The sequence below is a fragment of the Panthera onca genome, chromosome D4, assembly GCF_046562875.1.
Source record: "Panthera onca isolate mPanOnc1 chromosome D4, mPanOnc1 haplotype 2, whole genome shotgun sequence".
Taxonomy (NCBI): domain Eukaryota; kingdom Metazoa; phylum Chordata; class Mammalia; order Carnivora; family Felidae; genus Panthera; species Panthera onca.
In genome coordinates this window covers 78,783,541-78,807,931 of record NC_138351.1, presented here as the reverse complement: position 1 = coordinate 78,807,931, position 24,391 = coordinate 78,783,541, and the positions used below count along the sequence as shown (strand labels likewise).

The 24,391-nt window shown below is 41.8% G+C and overlaps 1 long non-coding RNA gene across 1 annotated transcript; it reads left to right on the top strand.

Annotated features, from left to right (window-relative positions):
• The first annotated feature begins 16,259 nt into the window (after positions 1 to 16,259).
• LOC132663015 (uncharacterized) lies at positions 16,260 to 23,319 on the top strand. The gene is made up of 4 exons (XR_013551574.1): positions 16,260 to 16,322; positions 20,061 to 20,154; positions 20,626 to 20,725; positions 22,833 to 23,319. It is a non-coding gene; the product is annotated as an uncharacterized LOC132663015 (long non-coding RNA).
• The last annotated feature ends 1,072 nt before the right edge of the window (positions 23,320 to 24,391 follow it).

The following is a 24,391-nucleotide window of genomic DNA, read 5'->3' as shown; positions in this document are numbered from 1 at the left end:
GAGAGCTTCCGTGCCCTTCCGGTATGCATCTCCCCCATATGGCTATTCCTGAGTTATATCCCTTTATCATAAACTGGTAATCTCGTAAGTAAAATGTTCCTCTGGGCTCTGTGAGCCACTCTAGCAAATTAACTGAACCCAAGGGAGGGTCATGGGAACCTCTGATTTACAGCCAGTGAGTAAGAAGCACAGGTGATAACTGGCTTTGCAACTGGTGTTTGAAGTGGGAGGCGGGCGGGGGGGGGCATTCTTGTAGGACTGACCTCTGAACCTGTGAGGTCTGACACTATCTCTTGGTAGGCAGTGGTGTCAGAATTGTGTTGAACTGTGGGACCCCAGCTGGTGCTGGACCATCACTTGCTCGTATAGAGAACAATCTTCCCCATGGTGAAACTGGTACCAGAACCCTTTAATTCCACAACCTTGATTCTCAGAGGGTCTCTCCCTGACTTTACTTACGTCTCTCCTCAAATGCCACCTTTCCAGACTTTCCTTGGCCTTATTTTGAGTGTTCCTTGTTCTTCCTTACATTCACTTAACTTCTTTTTTTTCTTTTAAGTGTATTTTTATTTCTTTTGAGAAACATACAGAGAGCAAGTGGGGAGGGGCAGAAAGATAGGGAGACGGAACCCCAAGCAGGCTGCATGCTGTCAGACAGAGCCCGATGTGGGGCTCAAAGTCACGAAACGTGAGATCGTGACCCGAACCGAAATCAAGAGTCAGACACTTAACTGACCGCCACCCAGGAGCCCCAAATTCACTTAACTTCTTACCTCTGCTTCTTTTTCTTCATAGCATTTTGCCACATGAGGTGTCAGTGTGTATTAATCTGTGTACTTTACAATCTGCTTGCCCACTAAAAAAAAAAAAAAAAATCTAGGGGCGCCTGGGTGGCTCAGTCGGTTAAGCGTCCGACTTCAGCTCAGGTCATGATCTCACAGTTCATGAGTTCGAGCCCCACGTCGGGCTCTAATGCTGACAGCTCAGAGCCTGGAGCCTGCTTCACATTCTGTGTCTCCCTCTCTCTGCCCCTTCCCTGCTCATGCTGTGTCTCTCTCTGTCTCAAAAATAAATAAACATTAAAAAAAAAAATTAAAAAAAAAATCTAAGCACCATTAGGTTCAGGTATTTGGAATCTTCTGTTGTCTATTCTCAGCAAGTAATGCTAGGCACAAAAATAAATATTTGTTAAAAGAGTGAATGCTGTTCTGTGGTATTTTCCCCCCTCACCCTAAGAAGTTCTTTATCACTTCCCCCCATGCCCCAACGGTAGACAGGGTCGGCTAATGCATACTCCTCAGTTCATGAAAAATTTTTATGAAATGTCCTTACAAGGACCTATTCTTGCTTATTTATTTCATTCCCTTGTATCCCCATTTCCTCCCCACATCATAGGCAATTAGTCTAATATATTTAGCCAGTACGCTTTTGTTTATGTGAGTTCTTGTATGTATGTTGTCATTCTGTGGTTAGTATATATTTTCATGTATATAAATGAAAGTCTGTTGTATTTCTTGTTCTGTTTCTTCTGTGGCTATTGAACATCCAGGATGCTGTGACTCATGACTCCACTATCCCATGATGTACGGCTGCCACATTTCACCTGCCCTGATGCTCCAAGGTGGGGCTCTTAACAATCCTTCCCCCTGACTCTGTAATGAATGTATCTGTAGATACACATAGGAAAATCCCTTTTGAATATACAGCCAGCAAAGACTTGAGGAGCAAGACTAGTCCAACACTTAATTTGACCAAGTGTGACTGGAATGTTCTCCAGAATGTCTACACCCATCGATTGTACAAGCAGCGGTGCATGTTGGCTTCCTATCCTCATATCCCTGGCAGCACCTGCCATTACTGCACTTTCCAATGTTTTTCAGGGCACTTTCGACATGATGGCATCTATTCACACAGTTCTCCATGCTATCACGTCACTATTTCTGTCATTCTTTTTGGCCTGTGCTTCCAAAGGGTGGAGTTTCATAGGTATTTTTGTACTCCCCTCTAGATGAGGGCCTCTCACAACACGCAAACTTGATAAAAACGTGTTGAATAAAAACTAAGCTCATCACTTCACACCGGCCTCATGTAGAATGTTTATTTACTTTAAAAAGTCCGTGTGCCAACTGCTGTGGTAGGTGCTACAGACATATTTTCCACAGTTCTTTGGGAAGTATTTCCATTCCTGTTTACCCAGGAGGAAGCTGAGGCTGAACAAGTTTAAATAACTTCTCTGATGTTCTTCAAGAGATATGCATCCAACACAGGGTTTCAATCGGGGTCTGGGCAACTCCAAAGTCAAAGTCCCTCTTTGTTCTGTTTATTCCAGTTGACCCATGTGGTAATGAGATAAATAAATAGCTGAAACTTGTTTCTTTTTTTTTAAATTTTTTTTCAACGTTTTTTATTTATTTTTGGGACAGAGAGAGACAGAGCATGAACGGGGGAGGGGCAGAGAGAGAGGGAGACACAGAATCTGAAACAGGCTCCAGGCTCCGAGCCATCAGCCCAGAGCCTGACGCGGGGCTCGAACTCACAGACCGCGAGATCGTGACCTGGCTGAAGTCGGACGCTTAACCGACTGCGCCACCCAGGCGCCCCTGAAACTTGTTTCTATACCGTTCTATGAGTACTCCATGCCTCCTCAGCAGAGAACATGGTATTTTCAGTGTGCCACAAACCATAGCTCAGAAACACTGTAAGACCATGATATCCCACATTCAGGACATGTTTAAAGCTACCACCACTTGCAGTGATCTTTGGCACTGGGAATATATATATAAAGATAATATATATATATATATATATATATATATATATATATATATATATATTACATATAGTTATTATATTATAATTATGTATTACATTACATATATTTATGATATATATAAATATATATAACATATATAATATATAAATTTTTTTTTCTGGAGAGTTTTTTTAAATTTATTTTTGAGAGAGACAACGACTGAGTGGGGGAGGGAGAGGAGACACAGAATCTGAAGCAGGCTCCAGGCTCCAAGCTGTCAGCACAGAGCCCGACGCGGGGCTCGAACCCACCAACCGTGAGATCATGACCTGAGCCAAAGTCGGATGCTTAACAGACTGAGCCACCCAGGCGCCCCTTTCTGGAGAGTTCTTAAGGGCTATCAGCTCAACTAGCTACTAATCTAGACACAAAATCCTTGCTTATCTCCATGATATTAGAGGATTTGTGAAATGCCTGGTTGAAATGTATTATATCCATGTACAAGTGTTAATTTCTTACTTTGTGCTAGACGCTGTGCTAAATTCTGACACATGATGATGAATAGGCCAAACATAGTCTGTTACTTTGGAACTCCATGAAGGAGATGAGCATGTGGAAAAGACAGAGGCAAAACAAATAGAGAAGGAAGAAGTGACAGGGCAAAATGAGAAAACATTACAGGAACACTTACCCTGGCCCTGGGGCAAGGGGCACTTTTGGAAAGAAATGAAGCACATAAACAGGAGTAGGGCAAGGGCACAGGGAGAAGGAGTGTGTTCAGAGAGGAGGGAACAGAATGTGCAAAAGCCTCAAAGGGAAACCACGCCTTGTACATTCAAGGAAATGAGAGAAGTTGAACATGCTTGAGTACAGATCGCAAGGGGGAGAATAAGCTATTTAAAAATTCTCAGAGAACTGAGCAGGGGCCAGGTTATGCAGACCTATTATAAGGTACCTGGAGTTCATGTATGAGGACAATAGAGAGCTGCTGGATGGTTAGCAAAGCAGAGGGATGACATGATCAGATTTCTTTTCTGGAAGATTCTCCTGGCTGTAGAAAGATCAGAGATTATAGATGGGGGATTGGGGAATGGGAACGGATAGCAGAGATTTAAAAAAAGAAAAAGAAAAAAAAAAACGAAACCCTTAGGAGACATTTGCAGCAATCCAGGCAAGTGGTAATGATTTTGTGCATAACAGCATAGACATTAAAGATGGAGATAATGACAGATTCAAATATTTTCAAAGTAGGATAGACCTAGGACAGATTAGATGTGGGAGGGGTGTGAAAGATGACACCTAGGTCTCAATATTAATTCCCGGATATACTATAGAATGTAGGGTCCAGGCTCCTTGTCTTGCTAATGAGCATTCTGCAAAAGGCATTTATTTCATTGAAGATATAGAAAAACAAAGAACAGCATGAACCTAGGACTAGAAGGTGACAAAATTAAACTTCCTTGTATCCTAGCTTTCCTTTTAATGTTTTAGCGCACCTGAGTCCCCAATGCCTGAACTTCTTGGTATTTGGTCCTGGTTCCCATCCCTTTCCTACTCAAGCCAACAGAGCAAATGGTGAGTGAAGGTGGTCAACCCACAGCTGACAGCTGACCATTTAGAGGGTTAGAGGAGAGTCTCTGTTTCCTTGGTGTTAGATCCCTCCGGTTGGGGCTTCCACTAACAGCGCCTTGTGACTGACCTCTCAGCTCCTCAGTCAGTCTCCGAACAGGAGGAACAGATTATCTGAATGGTGAATTTGAAAGGAGAAACAATATATATGGCAGAGATATGCCCCTAATACAAAACTAACACAAAGTAGCTTCAGTGCTCCTTCGTAACAACGTCTCCAAAATGCCACATAGGACTTCTCTAGATGAGAAAGCTCAGATTAGCTCACACCAAGCTAAACAAGGGTCTTTTTCAAAGTTTATTTCTAAACATGTCATTACCACTGCCTCATTTCACCCTCTTTTAAACCCTCTTCCTCTTATTCCATTACAGTTTTCTGAAGCTCCTCCCTTTCTCTCTCCATTCCCCATCTCTCCCCCTCATCATTTTGCCTCACTGGTTCCTTCTTTTAACACAGAGGTCTAATTTCTCTGTTTCAATCTAAAGGATATCAATTATTTGTGATGATTTAAATACAGCCTTGTTCTTTACCTCTATCTCTCTCCTGTTCTCTCAGAAGAGATCAGAACAATTTAAAATCTATTAATTAAACAAGTCTCACTTTGTCATTCTAAATTAGTTTGAAATCAGCGTTAATTTCTAAATAACCATCTAGTTTTGTAAATATGATTAATTGGGGAATAGCATCCAAAATTCAAGGTCTTCCTTCACCTGTAATTACACATCTTTTATAAGTAATTTTTATTGCCTACATATTTAAATCTGCTAACCCTGCCCTGTAGCCAAATCAGCCTGTAGGGAATCCAAGATTTTCTGGAATGTTTCCTGGAATTTTCTTACATCTTTGGGTTATTGTACACCCTTTCCTACTTACCAGAAGTAACTCAAAACACACTTCTTCCAAGAAGCTGCCCTTGATCAATGCTGCCTTGAAAATTTTGTATACTGCGTCCCTCCACACATATATACATTCTATACAAACACTTCGTGCTCGAACTCACAAACCGCGAGATCATGACTTGAGCGTCCGCTCAACCGACTGAGCCACCCAGGCGCCCCTTCACTCAACATTTTAGACTTTTCTCGAAAACCCTTCTAATCTTGAACTTGTAAAATAAAGGTATGGGTTTTTCTCATAGAAGACGTGGATCAGGAATCATTAAACAGTGTGGGAAGGATCACCTCTCCCCACAGTGCTGAGCAATACACACGCATTTGCTCTGGTCAAGCCTATGCTGGTTTTACTACAGGTCGTGTTATGCTCTTGGTTTTGGTGGCTCTGATGGAATGTTTACTCTCCTGAGAACAGCATGTAGGAACCATTAGTTATCGCAATTTCCTTTGGTCCCATCTTTAAGAAACGGTGCAGAATTGTAATTAAATATAATAAATCATTTTACATGTGCGTCTTGTTAAATCATAACCACCTTATTTTTGTTCCAAGAATGGTTTCTACTCCCATTAGTGTCTATACTTCTACAGGCACTATGTTTGTTACTTCTTTTGCATCTTCCAATACAACTTATTTGGCATCTGGTATTCAGTAAGTGATCAATAAGTGCTTGTTAACTAAGTTGGCAGGACACTGGGTATATGGCATCTGCCCTTGCAAAGGAGAGACATTCCCAGCCCAGGAAGTGTGAGAACAAGGAGTCCACAGAGAGGAGCCAGTTGGAACTGTGGCAACTCACATGCTGTCATATTGCCTCAGAGTCCTGGGCCCTGTGCTTAGGAGATGAGACAGAAGAGGATCCAGCCTCTGATCAAGGACAAATGATTACAGGGAATCCTCAGAGCAGCGGGCAGAAGAGAGGTGATGCTAGGCAGGACCTCCTGAGAAATCTCAGCCATTGGAAGACGCCCTTCCTGTCTGGGCATGCCACCTTTGTCCAGTGCAACTGCCGTGGGGAATTCGACTGTGAGAAGATACAACCTTGGGGCAACAGCTATCATAGATGACGAGTTCTGTTCTGAGTCCCCATGGCTTCCAACTCATCATCTGTAATTAAAGTGGGGACTGATGAAACTTTCCATCATTGGAATTTCTACTACCCTATGACGTAATCCCTGGAGCCTTAGATGACAGGCTGAGAAACAAGATCCCGAATTCTCAGACCATTTGTCCTGGAGAGCCTGTAAATAACCAGTTCCCATTACCTTACACCATTCTACTACGCTACAGCGAGCTGCCCACCTCCATACTCCATCTTAGGTTATTTCTTCTGCTTAATGAGCCCCTCGTCACTCCATTTCTAACCTTTTAAGATGCAGCTGACAGCAAAGCAAAACAAAACAAAAACCCTCTTATCTGAAACCAGGCAGCAGAACATAATAGTTTCCAGTGTGAATATAAGAGACAGACCTCTGGGATTCATATCCCAGCTCTCTTATGCACTGGACCTCTCCTTGCTTCAGTTTTCTAGAGGCAGGATGTCATGTGCATACTAATTTACCTACCTCAACGATGCTGTAAGAAATAAATGATTATATCTGTGTGTCTAGAGGTGCACTTATGTATGTTTATGTCTAGATACACATATATAATAACACAATACACACTATATGTATCGTATGTTAATAATTTATATTATATATTATATATACATTGTATTATATTACTTTATATGATATACATTCTATTACAATATAATACATATATTTAGGACACTGCCTAGCACTTAGTAAATGCTGAGTGTTTGTTATCGTCATCATCCTTTTAATTTCTTACTTCTATAAATCTCCATAGTTCTCTGTCTCTCTCCCCTCTTCTGTTTCTCTGTGTCTTTCTGTCTCTCACGTGCACTACCTCTCCTATACCTGATATTGCAGTGTAGCCCTGAAGTCTGCGGGAATGATAAACACCACCCAAGTAGTATTAGTATTAAAGCCCTGCTCTCAGTGCGGGTCCTCAAGCAGGTGCCTCACATGTGCACACAGAGTCTCCAGGAGACACACTCACCCCCATATGCAACCCACTGTAGCTTCTTGTTCTTGTTCAGACTCTTGAGCTGTTTCTACTGCTGCTTGCATGGGGAGAAACCTCGCTTTCTGCTGCTATTTTCTACCAGACGAGTGGCGATATTCTTGCCATGGCAGTGTCTCCATGTGCTGCCACATCTATCAGCCCTTGTGTTGCTGACAGAATGCTGGTTCTATATGGCAATGGGTGGAGAAGAGATATTGAAGGACAGGGGTAGGATGATACATGACTTCTTCCCAAGTTCTGTATCAAATTTTGGCTCCTGATGTCTTACTCTGTCCAGGTTGCTACAACAAAACAACAGACTGGGTGGCTTATAAACAACAGCAATTTTTTTTAATAGTTCTGGAGGCTGGAAGTCCAAGATCATGGCGCCCTCCTCAGGGTGGCAGAATTCTCATTGTGTCCTCACACAGCAGACGGGGCTAGGAGCTCTGTGGAGTCCCTCTTATAAAAGCATCGATCTCATTCATGAGAGCTCTATTCTCCTGACTTAAACACCTCCCAAAGTTCCCATCTCCTGATAGCATCTCTAATCATACATTAGCATCTCAGCATATGAATTCTGTGGGGGACACAAACATTCAAACTACAGCACCTGGTATCCAAAGCTTTAATGCTTTGTGCTCAGGGTGGCTCAGATCCATGGGGACACCCATTTTCCACGGTTTTCTTCCCATGGATCTCTTCAGCTCTTTTCTTTTTTTCTTTCTTTTCTTCTTTCTTTCTTTCAGAGAGAGAGAGAAAGGGAGGGAGGGAGGGAGGGAGGGAGGGAGAGAGAGAGAGAGAGAGAGAAAGAGAGAGAGAGAGAGCATGCATGAGGGTGCAAGTAGGGGAGAAGCAGAGAGAGAAGGAAGGAGAGAATCTTAAGCAGGTTCCATACTCAGTGCTGACTAAGCCAACCAGGCACCCCTTCAGCTCTTTTCTTAATTGACTTGTTCTTTCTTCTCTCCTAACTACCAAATATAGACCTTGGACACATGAGTAGTAGCTACAGGTAGGTGTAGGGGTGTGTGTGTGTGTGTGTGTGTGTGAATGCTGACCATTTATTATCAACATCATATGTACTTTTGAATATATAACAAAGACAAGGAAATAATAAATCAATAAAACTAGCATTGAAACACACAAAACAGGAGCGCCTAATGGCTCAGTCATTTAAGTGTCTGATTCTTGATTTCAGTTCAGGTTATGATCTCTTGGTTCGTGAGACTGAGTCCCACATCGGGCTCTGTACTAACAGCATGGACCCTGCTTAAGATTCTCTGTCTCCCTCTTTCTCTGCCCCTTTCCTGCTCATGCTCTCTTTTGCTCTCGAAATAAATGAATAAACTTTAAAAAACCCACATATTTAACTCTTTAAGGAATGTGTCAAGAATAAGAATATTTCAAAGTTTTTATGTGTGTGTCTACATGTTCAGCTCATGCCAGCACAATGATTCATAATTTCAAAGCAGCTCACGTATTAAGTTGTGCTCTTCATTACAAATATGGGAAGTAAGCAAATTTATATTATTTTCTCTTTCATGAGGAACTGGTGGTTAAGTGTCCACACAGAAACTCTTCGTGGTGGGCACCTCTCTGAAACGATTAAGTGGAAGGGCTTGGACAGGAACTTGTTATCTGATACAAAGTTGAAAATTTACCATCAAACATAGTAGCTCCAAAGATAGCAATGGCTCTCATTCTTATAATCCTAAAATAATTTCCCATCTGTTTTATAATTTTATTTGTAACTCATAAAACTTGAATTTACATGATACAATCTTGACATAAAATTGCATTCAAGGAAATATAGTACAGTGATAATAGATAATTATACAATTTAAAATATTTATTTCCTGGAGGACCTCAAAGAAGATCAAAGAGAATATTCTTTTCTCTAGCCTGCTTGGGTCTTATCTTTCTTACCCCTTTTCCTTCTATTTTTTTAACCCCTGTCCTGGGTAAATTTTAATTCACTCTGATCCAAATTCGTCATCATACCAGGAAATAATGCCAGGATTAATACAAAAAAAGGGGCTGACAAAGACAAAATTCACCTAAGGGGGTAGAAATATGTAAGAAAATGGGTGAGGAAAGAAATTTTTCTTTTGGAGTTAGGGAAAGGAAGATGGTAAGCATTTGCATTGCAATCCCTTGCTTAAGCAGTACCAGATATCCCAACAACTTTGTTGTGAGACAGGTGTATCTGGCATTATTACTGCTTCATTTTACCGAAGAGGAAACCAAGCTTGAATGTAATAAGTGTAGGAGGTTTGCCTGCTGCAAAAATATAAAGACCTGGGTATATGCAAATATAGATTTATAGGGACACACCCTATTACGCTTCATTTCTCAACTGATCCTCTAGCCCTTGCATTTGATGTTCAACCAGCTAAGGTCCAGAACATGTAGAGGAGGAAACAGATACTCTACTTATTTTTCTACCTTGTGATGTACATGGAGTCCTGAACTTACAGCTTCGTCTTGTGATTGTGCCAGCCTCCGATTCCTGGTATTAATCAAAGGGAGGTTAAAAGACAGGCTACAGTGGATGGAGAGGAATAGCTACACTCAGGTCACAGCCCCAGAAGTGCAACCCCAGAGGTGAGATTCTGCTTTGTAATTAATGAACAGAGGGATGAGGATAATCAGAGGAAAGCCAATGCATGGAAAATACGCTGGGACCTCCTCCAGCTGCCATCAGGAACTCCAACCTCAAGCTTGACCACAGACTGAACTGTAATTATTCTCATGACTTGTCAGTTGTCCCTGTTTCTTCTGGTTCAGATTTATCATTCCTAAAATTCTAGAATTCTAAAGCTAAATAAAATAAGACCTGGCACCTGACTTCAACAGGCATCTGACAGAGGAGTTTGCTTCTGGATACCAGAAGATGTTGCAGCCTTCTGTTCATATATACCCCCCTAGAACTACTGTCCTCTGATATCGTCTTCCCCCACTCCTACTATGCTCCAGCCACAGTGGCCTCCTAACCATCTCTTGAGCATGTTTTCTCCGAGTATTTTCATTAGCTCTTCCCTATGCTTGGAATATTTTCTCCTTAGATCTTTATCCAACATCTTTGCCATCATTTAGTATTTTTAAAAATTCATTTATTTATTTTGAGGGCGGAGAGGGAGAGGGAGAGGGAGAGGGAGAGGGAGAGGGAGAGGGAGAGGGAGAGGGAGAGGGAGAGAGAATCCCCCAGAGCACAACATGGGGCTTGAACTCAGGAGGCTCAAATTCACAAACTGTGAGATCATGACCTGAGCTGAAGTCAGGAGTCAGATGCTCAAATGAATAAGCCACCTAGGCACCCCATCATTTGGTATTTTTTTATATAATTTCTCTTACAGATCTTACTCTCCACCTTGACTTAAAGGACACTGAGTTAGACTGAGCCCTCTAAGAAGAAAATACCAAGACAGAATTAAACATGCAACACAAATTATTAGGGAGAATGCTAGTGAGAGAAAATGGGGGGATTATCCTCCCTGGAAAGGCTGGAAGAGCCACAGTAATGCAGTCCTGACTCTGAATGAAGGGGAGGGGAAGAAGGGAGGTTGGGTAAAAGCATCAGAAGCAGTGTTACAACTGAAAGGGAAGTCTGGCATGGCCATCGGAGAGTCCTTGGCATGGCCATCGGAGAGTTGTATGTTAGAGAATTCAAACATCTCCCACACCTTTGAATCCCTGCTTCAAATCCCTGCCTTGGAATCACTGACTGGGAATAGGCCCCTGGAAAGTGGGGTCCTAATGCAAATAGGCTGATGGATATCGGAGGGCAGTAATGCCCACATTTGGAGATCTGAGTAGTGCATTCTCAGGGCCGCCATATACCTCCTCCCTACATTTTCCATCTTCATCATATTCCTCTATTTATCTTCTTCCAAAAACTGTCTGCAATTATATTCCTTATTACTTATTCTGTTACCATTTGTCTCCCTCACTAGGCTAAAAATTCCATGGAAGCAGAAATACTGTTTATCCTCATGCCCAAAATTATGTATCAGACACGTATAATAGGTAGTCAGTAAGTATTTTTGACTTGAGTGACTGAGTCAAGGACTGATAAATAGATCCTCACTGAACCTGTAAGCACAAAATACGCTCCTAACTGGCCTTCTGTGAGTTACTTCTAGAAATCGTCTACTCCCCTATTATGACATCGTACACAGTCTCATCCTGTAACAGCTATGTTTGCTCCTTTCCAACTTCCAATCCAGCATGAACTCTAAAACTCTTTAATTAGCCCTGTTCACATATTCTAGCTAAACTTAAACTTCATCTAATACCAGCCAGTGAGGCCAGCCTAATGGTAAACTTTGGAAGAATTGTAACATTTATAAAATGCTTACTTCTAAATGAACAGCATTATAGACCACTCATTCTCAGTACTTATGTGTATAGTGGACACTTTCCAGCCCGGTTAATGATCCAGTTCTTTCCTTTTGTTCTGAAAGTTCACATCCATCTAAACCTTTCTGGCTATTTTAAAGACTGACATTACTGACATTGCTCACCATCTAGACATTAACAGGGTCCTCTTTGTCTCTGTAGGTTTCTGAGCCATTTTGGCTGTGCGAACCGCATGTATCACTTACACTTCTTTCTTTCCAGTCCGTATTAATTCTTTCTTTCCCATAAGATAAAAACTCTGTGAAGCAAGAGACTAGAGCCAGCATTAATTTCTACATTTGCGGAATGCTGAATTGGTGTAAAGTGAACGCCAATGATCCCAAGGATACATTGTGCAACTACTACCTGCAGATGCTTGGATTTCATCACGATCCGCCTTCTTCTGTTACACGATAGAGATGTGGCCACAGAGATGATTAATGGGGGGGGAGGGGGTTGAGACTTACTCTTAAAAAGTGTCCTTGAAGCTATTTCACTCTCCAGTGTTTGACTTATTTATGGACTTATTTATTTATTTTTAAAAATATAATGAGATCAATAAAATATGATCATCAGTGGCCCTTGTGTTTGCTGCAGCCATATAATTCCCCCCCCCCATTCAGTCACGTCACTCCCTTCAACGACTCTCAGTGTCTCTGCCCTTAGAATAAATTCTGAGCCCATTATATGCCTTCCTCTTAGAGCTCCCTTCTACCTCTCTGAGCTCCCTTATCTTAATTTATTTTTCAGCACAATGCACACTAAATTTCTATTTCATCTCCAGCCCTTCCTTCTGGATAAGGGGTAAGGAAAGGAACCCAACCCCACCCTCATCCCTAATTTTCTTTTGGAGTTAGGGAAAGGAAGATGGTAAGCATTTGCATTGCAATCCCTTGCTTAAGCAGTACCAGATATCTGTCAGGGCTTCAGGTTTTAGCTCAGAAGTCACCATCTTGGGGAAGCGGTCTCTGATCGCCCCTCCACTCAGGGTATACTATTTGCCCCTCTTCTGGGCTCCTGTAGAAACCTTTACTTTCCCATCATTGAACATTTCACACCATGTTACAATTAATTGAGTGTAGTGCACAAAAGGTCAAGAATCCCATCTGCTTTGTTATACTCTTGGGAACTTGAAGTAGATATTTGTGGAAGAAAGAAGGAGGGAGGGAGGGAGGGAAGAAGGGCAAAAAAACAAAAACAAAAACAAAAACAAAAACAAACAAAAAACAAAAAAACAAAAAACAAAAAGACAAAAACCAGAACAAAGCCACAGGACCAAAATACAATTGTTTCTGCTATGTCCCCATGACACCAAACTGAGACTTAATCACAGTTTTGGTGCTCCCAGAAATGGATCTTCAATCAGGAATTTCCTCCTCACCTGATAGAGCCCCGCCATCCCCTAAAAGAAAGTGACTGCAATAGCCAACTGTGGGTTGGCTGTGGGGCTTTTTTTTTTGTTGTTGTTCATTTGTTTGTTGTTGAACTACAGCTGGCACACAGTATTAAACTAGTTTCACCTTTTTCCTAGTATAACTTCCTTCTTCCTGCTCCCTTCTGCCATCAAGCTCTTTAATTTTGCACAGCTCCTCAGGGGTGCTTTCTATCTGCTACATTGGATGCTGCCCCACTGGAATTTATTTTCACTCATATAAACTCTTAAAAATGTTAATGTGTCTCATTCTATCTTTTATATTTTTATTTAATTTTTATTTTTTATGAATATAATTTATCGTCAAATTGGCTTCCATACAACACCCAGTGCTCATCCCAACAAATGCCCTCCTCAATGCCCATCACCCATTTTCCCTCTCTCCCCGCCCTCCCCATCCACCCTCAGTTTTTTCTCTGTATTTAAGTCTCCTGTGGTTTGCCTCCCTCTCTTTCTGTTTGTAACTATTTTCCCCCTTCCTTTCCCCCATGATCTTCTGTTAAGTTTCTCAAGTTCCACGTATGAGTGAAAATATATGATATCTGTCTTTCTCTGACTGACTTATTTCACTCAGCATAATACCTTCCAGTCTATCCACGTTGCTGCAAATGGCATGATTTCATTCTTTCTCATTGCCAAGTAGTATTCCATTGTATATTTAAACCACATCTTCTTTATCCATTCATCAGTTGATGGACATGTAGGCTCTTTCCATAATTTGGCTATTGTTGAAAGTGCTGCTATAAACATTGGGGTACAAGTGCCCCTATGCATCAGCACTTCTGTATCCCTTGGGTAAATTCCTAGCAGTGCTATTGCCGGGTCATAGGGTAGATCTATTTTTAATTTTTTGAGGAACCTCCACACTGTTTTCCAGAGTGGCTGCACCAGTTTGCATTCCCACCAACAGTGCGAGAGCGTGCCAATTTCTCCACATCCTTACCAGCATCTGTAGTTTCCTGATTTGTTCATTCTAGCCACTCTGACCAGTGTGAGATGGTATCTCAGTGCGGCTTTGATTTGTATTTCCCTGATGATGAGTGACGCTGAATATAGTCTCATGTGTCAGTTGGCCATCTGGATGTCTTCCTTGGAAAAGTGTCTATTCATGTCTTCTGCCCATTTCTTCACTGATTATTTGTTTTTTGGATGTTGAGTTTGGTAAGTTCTTTATAGATTTTGGATACTAGCCCTTTATCTGATACGTCATTTGCAAATATCTTTTCCCATTCCATCGGTTGCCTTTCAGTTCTGTTGATTGTCTCTTTATATATGAAAAGCCCACAGCTAATATCATCCTCAATGGGGAAAAACTGAGAGCTTTCCCACTGAGATCAGGAACACGACAGGGATGTCCACTCCCACCACTATTGTTTAATATAGTGTTGGAAGTCCTAGCATCAGCAATCAGACAACAAAATGAAATAAAAAGCATCAAAATTGGCAAAGAAGAAGAAGTTAAACTTTCACTTTTTGCAGATGACATGAGACTCTAGATGGAAAACCTGAAAGACTCCACCAAAAAGCTGCTAGAATTACACATGAATTCACCAAAGTTTCAGGGCCCAAGATCAATGTACAGAAATCAGTTGCATTCCTATACACCAATAATGAAGCAACAGAAAGAGAAATCAAGAAATCAATCCCATTCACAATTGCACCAAGAACCATAAAATGCCTAGGAGTAAACCTAACCAAAGATGTAAAAGATCTGTATGCTGAAAACTATAGAAAAGTTATGAAAGAAATTGAAGATGACACAAAGAAATGGAAAAACATTCTATGCTCATAGGTTGGAAGAATAAATACTGTTAAAATCTCAATACTACCCAAAGCAACCCACACAATCACTGCAATCCCAATCAAAATTGCACCGGCATTCTTCTCAAAGCTAGAACAAGCAATCCTAAATTTTGTATGGAACCACAAAAGACCCCATATTCGGGGTCAAAGTAATAGTGAAGAAGAAAACCAAAGCAGGAGGCATCACAATCCCGGACTGTATTACAAAGCTTTAATCATCAAGAACAGACCCTTTGATCAATGGAAAGAATAGAGGACCCAGAAATGGACCCACAAACGTATGGCCAACTAATCTTTGACAAAGCAGGAAAGAACATCCAATGGAATAAAGACAGTCTCTTCAGCAAGTGGTGCTGGGAAAACTAGACAACGATATGCAGAAGAATGAACCTGGACCACTTTCTTACACCATACACAAGAAGAAACTCAAAATGGATGAAAGACCTAAATGTAAGACAGGAAGCCATCAAAATCCTCCAGGAGAAAGCAGGCAAAAACCTCTGTGACCTCGGCCGCAGCACCTTCTTACTCAACACGTCTCCGGAGGCAAGGGACACAAAAGCAAAAATGAACTACTGGGACCTCATCAAGGTAAAAAGCTTCTGTCTCAGTTTATCTTTTAACAGTTCTGGCGACAGAAGAGAGGAGGAGAGGACACCGAGCCGGGCGCCCCCAGGAACAAGGTCCGACAAGGCGCAGGTACCTGCTGAGTTCCTTGCGCCGCTGCTCCGCTGTGTCTGGAGGAGGCGGGAAGGCTCTCTGGCAGCCTGGGTCGCAGCTCCCCAGCTTTCCGGGAGGAGCTTTCAGACTTGACCGCGGCACTGCTTCGTCCACACCGGGGTCCAGAAACCCGCAGGAGTCAGGCTGGGTCGGACCGGGAAACCTGAGCCGTTCAGGGTTAGACTGGGTCCGCCCGGGAAACCTGACCCGCCCAGAGTTACCCTCGGTGCGGAAACCGCCCCGAGTTGGACTGGGTCCGACCGGGAAACCCGCCGGGTCCCGGAACAGAGCGGTTCCGACTGGGAAACCTGACCCGGCCAGAGTTGCACTGGGTCCGGAAACCGCCCCGAGTTGGACTGGGCCCGTCCGGGAAACCCGCCGGGTCCGGGAACAGAGCGGTTCCGACTGGGAAACCTGACCCGGCCAGAGTTACACTGGGTCCGGAAACTGCCCGGAGTTGGACGGGGTCCCCTTAAGAAACCTCGCCGGGTCCAGGAACAGAGTGGTTCCGATGTGGAAACCAGACCCAGTTGGGGCTGAAATGTGCTCGGGTCGGAGTGGTTCCTCCTTAGAAACCAGACCGAATCCGACCTAAGCTGGGCTGGGTCCAGTGTGAGGCCCAGGTGAATAACATTTTGCTTTAAGGCTGAACAGGGTTAACTTTACCAAAGATAATCTTGAATTATGGAGACCACTACGGAGAACTTTTAACCATTTTAGATAAGCTTATCCATTTAGGAGGTGCCCTGGAGATAAAGGTGTCTTGGCCAGGCACTCGCTGTAAAGGGTAGAGGGAAAACTACTTTTCCGCTAGTTTCTTTTTCTTTTTAACATTTATTCATTTTTGAGAGAGAAAGAGAGAGCAAGGGAGGGGCAGAAAGAGAGGGAGACACAGGATTCAGAGCAGGCCCCAGGCTCTGGGCTGTCAGCACAGAGCCGATCACAGGGCTTGAACTCACGAACTATGAAATCATGACCTGAGCTGAAGTCACAGGCTTAACTGACTGAGCCACCCAGGCACCCAGGCACCCCTTTCTTCCCTTGGTTTCTGGTGCCTTCCATAAGAAATGCTGGAACTGGGGCGCCTGGGTGGCGCAGTCGGTTAAGCGTCCGACTTCAGCCAGGTCACGATCTCGCGGTCCCTGAGTTCGAGCCCCGCGTCAGGCTCTGGGCTGATGGCTCAGAGCCTGGAGCCTGTTTCCGATTCTGTGTCTCCCTCTCTCTCTGCCCCTCCCCCGTTCATGCTTTGTCTCTCTCTGTCCCAAAAATAAATAAAAAAACGTTGAAAAAAAATAAAAAAATAAAAAAAAAAGTAAAAAAAAAAAAAAAAAAAGAAATGCTGGAACCATCAACTGGCTCTGGAGCCTGCAGATGGGATCCTGGGAGAACTGGCAGAAGGCAGCAAAATGTAAGAATTGTTACCAAAGTCAGTTCCTCCAGATTTCTATCTGTGGTGCCTGGTCAAGAGAGGAAAGTACAACTTCATGTTGCCCTTTCCTTCCCAAATCAACATTGGCAGGAAAAGAAAAAAAAAAAAAAATGTAATGGTGATTATGAATTGGCTGTCAGGTACCCATTGGTTGTCCATCTTTTCCCTCCTAGGGTTGGCCCTTGCCTCCCTCATTTTTGTATCCTGAGCACTTGGCTTGGCAACTGTCAGGTTGGGGGTCCCCAGAATATGGCTAGACAGAAATGTGGGTTGTACTTCATTTGTAGCTAGGGTCCTACCAACGATTTCCAGATCTCAAAGGAATTCTCTAAATCTTTCTTTTGGTTATCTTTGGGAGTGGCTCTGGATCTTGGGAAGGAAAATTTTTTTCACCCTCTTTGGGGATGCCTTTTGTGTCCATGAGGTTATTTAATACTGCCAAGAATACTGTTTATCCCAGATGAAACCTGACAAGATATTCAAAAGCTTTTGTTGTCGTTGTTTTGTAAGTGGCCTTATGGTCAGAAGTTGGCCGAATTAGAAGCTGGTATTTAGGGGCACCTGGGTGGCTCAGTCGGTTGATCGCCGACTTCAGCTCAGGTCACGATCTCGAGGTCCGTGAGTTCGAGCCCCGCATCGGGCCCCTGTGCTGACAGCTCAGAGCCCGGAGCCTGTTTCAGATTCTGTGTCTCCCTCTTTCTGACCCTCCCCCATTCATGTTCTGTCTCTCTCTGTCTCAAAAATAAATAAACGTTAAAAAAAATTTTTTTTTAAATAAAAAAAAAGAAGCTGGTATTTAAAGCCTAGTAAGAATTTTTTAAGGCCTTCCCCCAAAGCTAAATGAAACTATGTACCAGAAGCAAATAAAACCATTTTGAAGCCTTTGTGGAAGGATTTACTAAAACATTCCAAAGACACACAGCTGTAAATCTAGAACATAGGAATCCTTTGATTTTCATCTTAGTTGAACATCTTCTCCCTGATCTAAAGAAACAAATAAAAGATAATAGAGTAGGATGTGTATATATCAGCCTCTTTGTATCATTCTGGTTACAGTCCATTTCTTTGAGGAATTAAAAACAACTATCCTTGTCCTGCAAACTGAGTCTTTATAACAACAGAAATGTGACTCTAGAAACAACTCAAAGCCCACCTATCTTTTTTTTTTTTTTTTTTTTTTTTTTACCAATCCCCAAACTTCCCCTATTCTTCTCAAAAGGCTTGCAGATATGGTATAAGACCTGGGCTTAGACAACAAAAATTCTCCTTGGTAGAACCTGTATTATTTCTCTGTGCCTTTTGAGATGAAAGTCTTCTACCTGGTCTTCTCCAGGAACCAAGGGAATTCTTATAAGAAGGGAAAAAGGAGGGGAAGGCTATTTTGAAAACTCGACCTATAAAAAATCCTAACAATCTTTTCCACAAATATTAGTAAAAAGCTTCAGCCATCTGAACAGAAAAACTTAACTTCTTCCATCTGCCAGAAACAGTACTTGGATGCAACTGCCCTGTTATAAACTCGTGAATTTTGAATGATTACATATCTCTCCTGGCTGAAATTTTAAAGCAAAAACTATAACATCTCAGTTTGCATCCTGTACTCTCAGAAATACAAAAAACCTAACCCAAATGTTTTTCAAGTTCATGTGGTCTAGGATAATCTTTGGTAAATAAAAGCTAGTTTACGTTTGTTTGTTTAATTGAAATAACCATGAGTTTAGAGTTATCAGCATTAAATATAATACTTTTATTCTCCCCGGGTTTTATTAAAAGTCAAATAAGCTCATGTTCTCTATGTTACAGAATTTATCAGCCAGAAAGATAATTTAAGATGATGGTTAGCTGTTTACTGTCTCATGAAATTTTCATGACTAATCTAAACATAATTAAGAACAATGAATCAAATAGATGTAAGTAAGATATAAGTTTATAAGTGAACTTTTAAACAATTATGCCTTAAGGTATGTCTACTTAAAACCATTTTTAAAATCTTTTTGGTGACTTGAAACCTTAAATTTACCTGAAATAAGTGACCAGTCAGAAGGACAGGTAATAGCCCAGACTTGGGACTAGTATCTGAAGTAGAGAAAAATTTCGTGGGACTGAGACCTTAACCTGGGGACCCTGATGCTGTCTCCAGGTAAACAGTGTCAGAATCAAGTTGGACTATAACACCCAGCAGCCATCAGAAAGTGGCTTGGTGGTTTTGGGGAAAAAACACACACATATTAGAATTGGAGTCAGAATTGTAATGGGTCATTAGGAATCTATGACAATTGAAAGGGAATTATACTTGTCCTTTTGGGGTTGCAGTAGAGGAAAACGACTGCACACTCAGTCCAAATCACCCTTTGGTGTCCCTTAATGCACCCAAAAGAAAGGTCAAGCACTACAGATAAAGAAAAAGACAAGCCCAGCAGTGCATTTTGGTACTGATGAATGCGGGACTGACTTGAGCCACAGGAACATTCTTTATATTCTTTCTGTCCAACTACTCTCTTACAGACAGCTTCTGGTATAAATCAAATCCACCAACCAGGAGAGCACTGGGCTGTGATTCAGGAGTCACATACTTGCTCTGTGGCTTTGGGCTTTTTACATCTCCTCTCTGGGTCTTGATTTTAATAAACACCAGATTAATGAGTTTAAGCAGACACTCTCTATAGCTCTGACACAATGTTGTCTTGGGTTTCCAATGCCCCATTTGTGCTGGGCAAGGGCACCTGTGTCCCTTGTTAGCTGGCTTGCCCCCTCTTCCTCTGCCCGCCTCCCTCCAAGGCAGTGCATCATTTTGGACCCCAAAGTGGTATTAGGCAGCCAGACAATCTCATTTACTCACAACCATTTCCGTCATCAGGACCCACTATATCCAGTGGCAATTTACCACACGTCGTTAATATGTTTGTTATATTTTGTTGGCGGAATATGAAAGTTCATCAGCAAGCCCGCACACAGGGAAAGCATATTGAAATGAGCATCGCAGATCTGTCAGGCTGGAGTTTATGGCCTTTTCTCAGTACTACACTGTAAGTAAAACAAGCTCTGATTGAGTCAGCAGCCTCCTGGGTACTCATTTGCCAAAGTGTGGGAATTTTAATGCTAAGTTTATCAGCCTGCATTAGGCAGGGAGGGTTGGGTGGGGAGGAGGTGGGCAGATTGCTTTCGCTTAGGGGTATTATAGACCAGCCTACAAGTTCCACAGGCACCAGGAGGGAAGCTTTCAGTGGGTTTGGCCTCTTATCTTCTTATAGATTTTGGAGATGTAGTACCCTGGAGTTTTAATACTCAGTTTGCAAATCCTCCTTTTAAAGCCAGTGCATTGAAATGCAAGAGAAAAGAGAAAGGAAAAAAAAAAAAAGAAAAAGAAATATTCACTGAGGAATGGCACTGGGAAGAAAAAAAAGATGATGAAGAAGAAAGGGGAAGAGAGAATCATTAAAATCCCAGTTAGTGAACATGATTGATGCAAATATCTTTACACCTTGTCTCCTTTGCAGGCGACTTCCAGGAAGGGTTCAGGCGCCCTCACTGGGGAACTACATTCTCTGAACAGGACTTTGTAGATGCCGATGCTGTCTAAATGGATTACAAAGCTTTGTAAGTCCAAATTAATGCACTGGGAAAATGAATTTTGGAAACAAGATTTCTGTTTCTTCTTTCAGGCAATGCATAGGAAGCACAAAATAGGGGGAACACATTTCTACCCATGGGAAGAGATCTGTTTCTCCGATTTGGGGAGGGTCAGACAGTTTTCAGCAGGTGGTTCACAGAAGTTGTGTGACTCAGAATAAGGTGTTATTAGTATTAACAGATAGTTATCTCATCACAGCAATGGCAGTCACTACCATTTCTTCCTCCTCAGCAGGAAGGCTTATCCGTTGCTTTTTCCTTGAGCGGACATTTGGTATTCTAGGAGCCAGAATCTAGTTTTCATTCCAGTGGTGTGCAGCTGTGGGTCACCTGGCTAATGCAGGGGCCATTCCACATTCCAGAGGCATGGAGCCGTGGTCATTTGGCATTCCAGAGGCATTCTGAAGCTACAGGTCATTCATTATGCCAAGGTTACTTTCTCGGCCTGCAGAGCCGAGAGCCTTATTCTTTGCTAGTTGAGATTGGAAACCGCCAAGGAAGATGTAACTCCACTGGTGTCAGAAGGACAAAGATGGAAAGAAAGAGAGAGAAAATAAAAATTAACTGCAAAGAATTCTCAACTAGTTCTTAGAGAGGATGATGGGGACAATTAATGGTACACATGGAGTCAAAGATGAGTTTTTTGGGGAGGAAAAAGAAAAGTATAAATACAAATCTGATTGTAATTAACTGTTCTGTCTTAATTGAATGAGAAGCAAGATATAACATAGTAACAAGACATACCGGTGCTACAATCGGTCAAAGTTGGGTTCAAATCCTGCCTCTGCTCCCTATTGATTGTGTAATTTTGATTTATTTAGTCTCTTTAAACATTATTTTCATCATCTGTAAAATGGAGACAATGAGACAACCTGCCAGCGTGCCTAGTTGGCTCAGTCAGTGAAGGGTCGAGCTCTTGATCACCGCTCATGTTGTGATTCTCCTGGTTCATGAGATCAAGCTCTGTGTCAGGCTCTGTGCTGACAGAGCTGAGCCTGCTTAGGATTCTCTCTTTCCCTCTCTCTCTGCCCCTCCCCTACTTGTGCTCTCTCTCTCTCTCTCTCTCTCAAAATAAATAAATAAACATTAAAAAAAAGACAAACTGCCATTTTAAGATAACACTCTTTTTAAAAATTTTTTAATGTTTACTTATTTTTGAGAGAAACAGAGCGTGAGCAGGGGAGGGGCAGAGAGAGGGGGAGACACAGAATCTGACGCAGGCTCCAGGCTCCAAGCTGTCAACACAGAGTTTGATGCAGGGCTCGAACTCACAGACCACTAGATCATGACCTGAGCCAACGTCAGATGCTTAACCAACTGAGCCACTCAGGCGCCCCTAAGATAATACTCTTAAAAGTGTTTAGCACTGTCCCTGCCTCAAAGAAAAGACCCTACAAAAATTACTGTTGCTGTTGTTGTTGTTATTATTATTATTATTATTATTACTTATTGGGACACTCTTGAGTTTTAAAGATGAAGATGATGATAACTTTCCTTAATATTAATACCTATTCACTCTTTCCATTATCTTCTATCATATGTCAGCCACTGTGTCACAGAAGTCATTGTGCTACCTCTGGACAGATTAAGACTAGGCTGTGTCTAATGACCACAGATTCAATTCAATAGGGTCCCAGCAAATATCTGCTGGGTACAGTGCTCTTCTCTAATCCCAATAGTTGACCTAAAGATCAAGGGGATTTTTTTTTTTTTTTTTTTTTTTTTTTGCCACTGAGGAATCTATGACCTATAGTAAGATAACCATGGACAATGAGAAAGGGGGGAAAACATATGGAATTCACAGAATGATAAGAACTGTTTGTCTTAATGTGCACATAGATTGGACACGTCTCAGGCAGTCCAAAACACATGTATGATGGTGACAAGATGGTTGTACCATTCCCAGCATTGAATCTTTGTAAATTAAAATCTAACAGGACAGGTGGTTGAAGCCACATAAGGGAGAACCTTGATTTTCATGCTTAGGAGTATGCACTTTATTCCATAAGGAGTAATGACAAAAAGGAAAACAAAATTTGCTTTGCTTTACTTTTTGTTGTTTTTGTTCCTACAGGTGAATGATATAATTTATCCTTACGGATCTCCCAACAGAATTGCCAAATATTGGAGCAAAATATATGTATGTTTCATATCAAGATCATCAACAGAGGACAAGTTGAATTATGGGGCAAAGGAGGCAAGCCAGTCAGGGGATGGGGGGGGGCAATGGTAGTAGAAGGGGACAGTGTCATGACTACAGGGAATTTATATGTGACCTGATTCACTGGTGGAAGCCAGGACCTTAGGGATGGGCTACCCACAGGGAAGCCCTAACTGTGCCTCAGCCAGTAAGCTCAGATGGTAAGAGGAGGTTTCTGTGTGCATGGGGTGGCCTTGCAGGCTGCAGAGCCTACCTCAGAGGGTCACAGAGGGTGGCCTATGCATGCACTGGGGTGCTTGTTAAAAGTGGATTCTGTAATCCTCACCAGGAACAGATCTCCTTGGAGCAATCCCCCGTGGCCTCCAAGAAATAAAGGTCAAAGTTTCTAGCATACAGTTCTCAAAAGAAATAGCAAATCAAGTTGAAAAAGCACTCTTAGAAAACATCTTGTGATTCTTGCAAACATTTGTTGGATCTCTCCTGGTTCTAAAATCTGAGAATACAAGTTTCAGAGAAAACACAATTTCCCTGCCAGGGTGGACCCTGTATGTTGTAAAATCTTGGGGCCCCCTTAAGTAATGAATACAGAAATAATGAATAGAAATGTACACTAGAAAGTAAATCTTTACCTTAGAAAAGAATTGTAACAACTAACAATACTGAAATACTGATGTACATTTCACAAAAGCCAGAAAAACATAATTTTTCTTTATAACCAACATGCCATACCTCTATAATGTCATCTACATTTTATCTGTATACTTTGATGTTTTCATATGATGATGCGTTTGTATTATTTTCTATTGACAGGTTAGGAAATTCACTTTTTCCCCATCTGGTGCTATTTTTTTTTCTTAATTGACACTTCAAAAAAATTCCCATTATTCTTCCCAATTCGTTATTGAAAATTAGTAGGTAAATACTTAGCAGTGATGTCACTTTGAGAAAACTGGTATCAAATTTCTTTAATACATGAGCATTGAGATTTCAGAGAATTTCAAGTCTTCTCATGCAGTAATGTAACTTAAATATTCTTTGTGTTGATAATATTCATGAACCAGTTTGTGATCAAGGTCCATATTGCATTGGCATAGTGTGACTTTTATGCTAACTTTGTTGATGTTTATAGTTTATGCCAAATCAACAAGCTCTGAATGAAAATACACAAAGACTCGATTGAGCCAGATAGTTTTGACCAAAGAAAATGATGGAAAAAGGCAGTCTAATAGAGCCAAGAATGTAGTTCAAAAAGAGTACAGTGAACAAGCTGGACAATGGATAATGAGACCAGAACTATGTCTTGCAGTGAGAAAGGCAGGTCTGGAATGAGTGTTAAACACTGGCAAGTGGCTGGATTTATATTATCATATTTGCAAATTTTGGAAACAGATACCTGCTGATTTGTCACTAAACTTACAAAAAAGCAGTGACTCAAAATGCTAAGATCATCAGTACTAGTCGCAGACAAATGC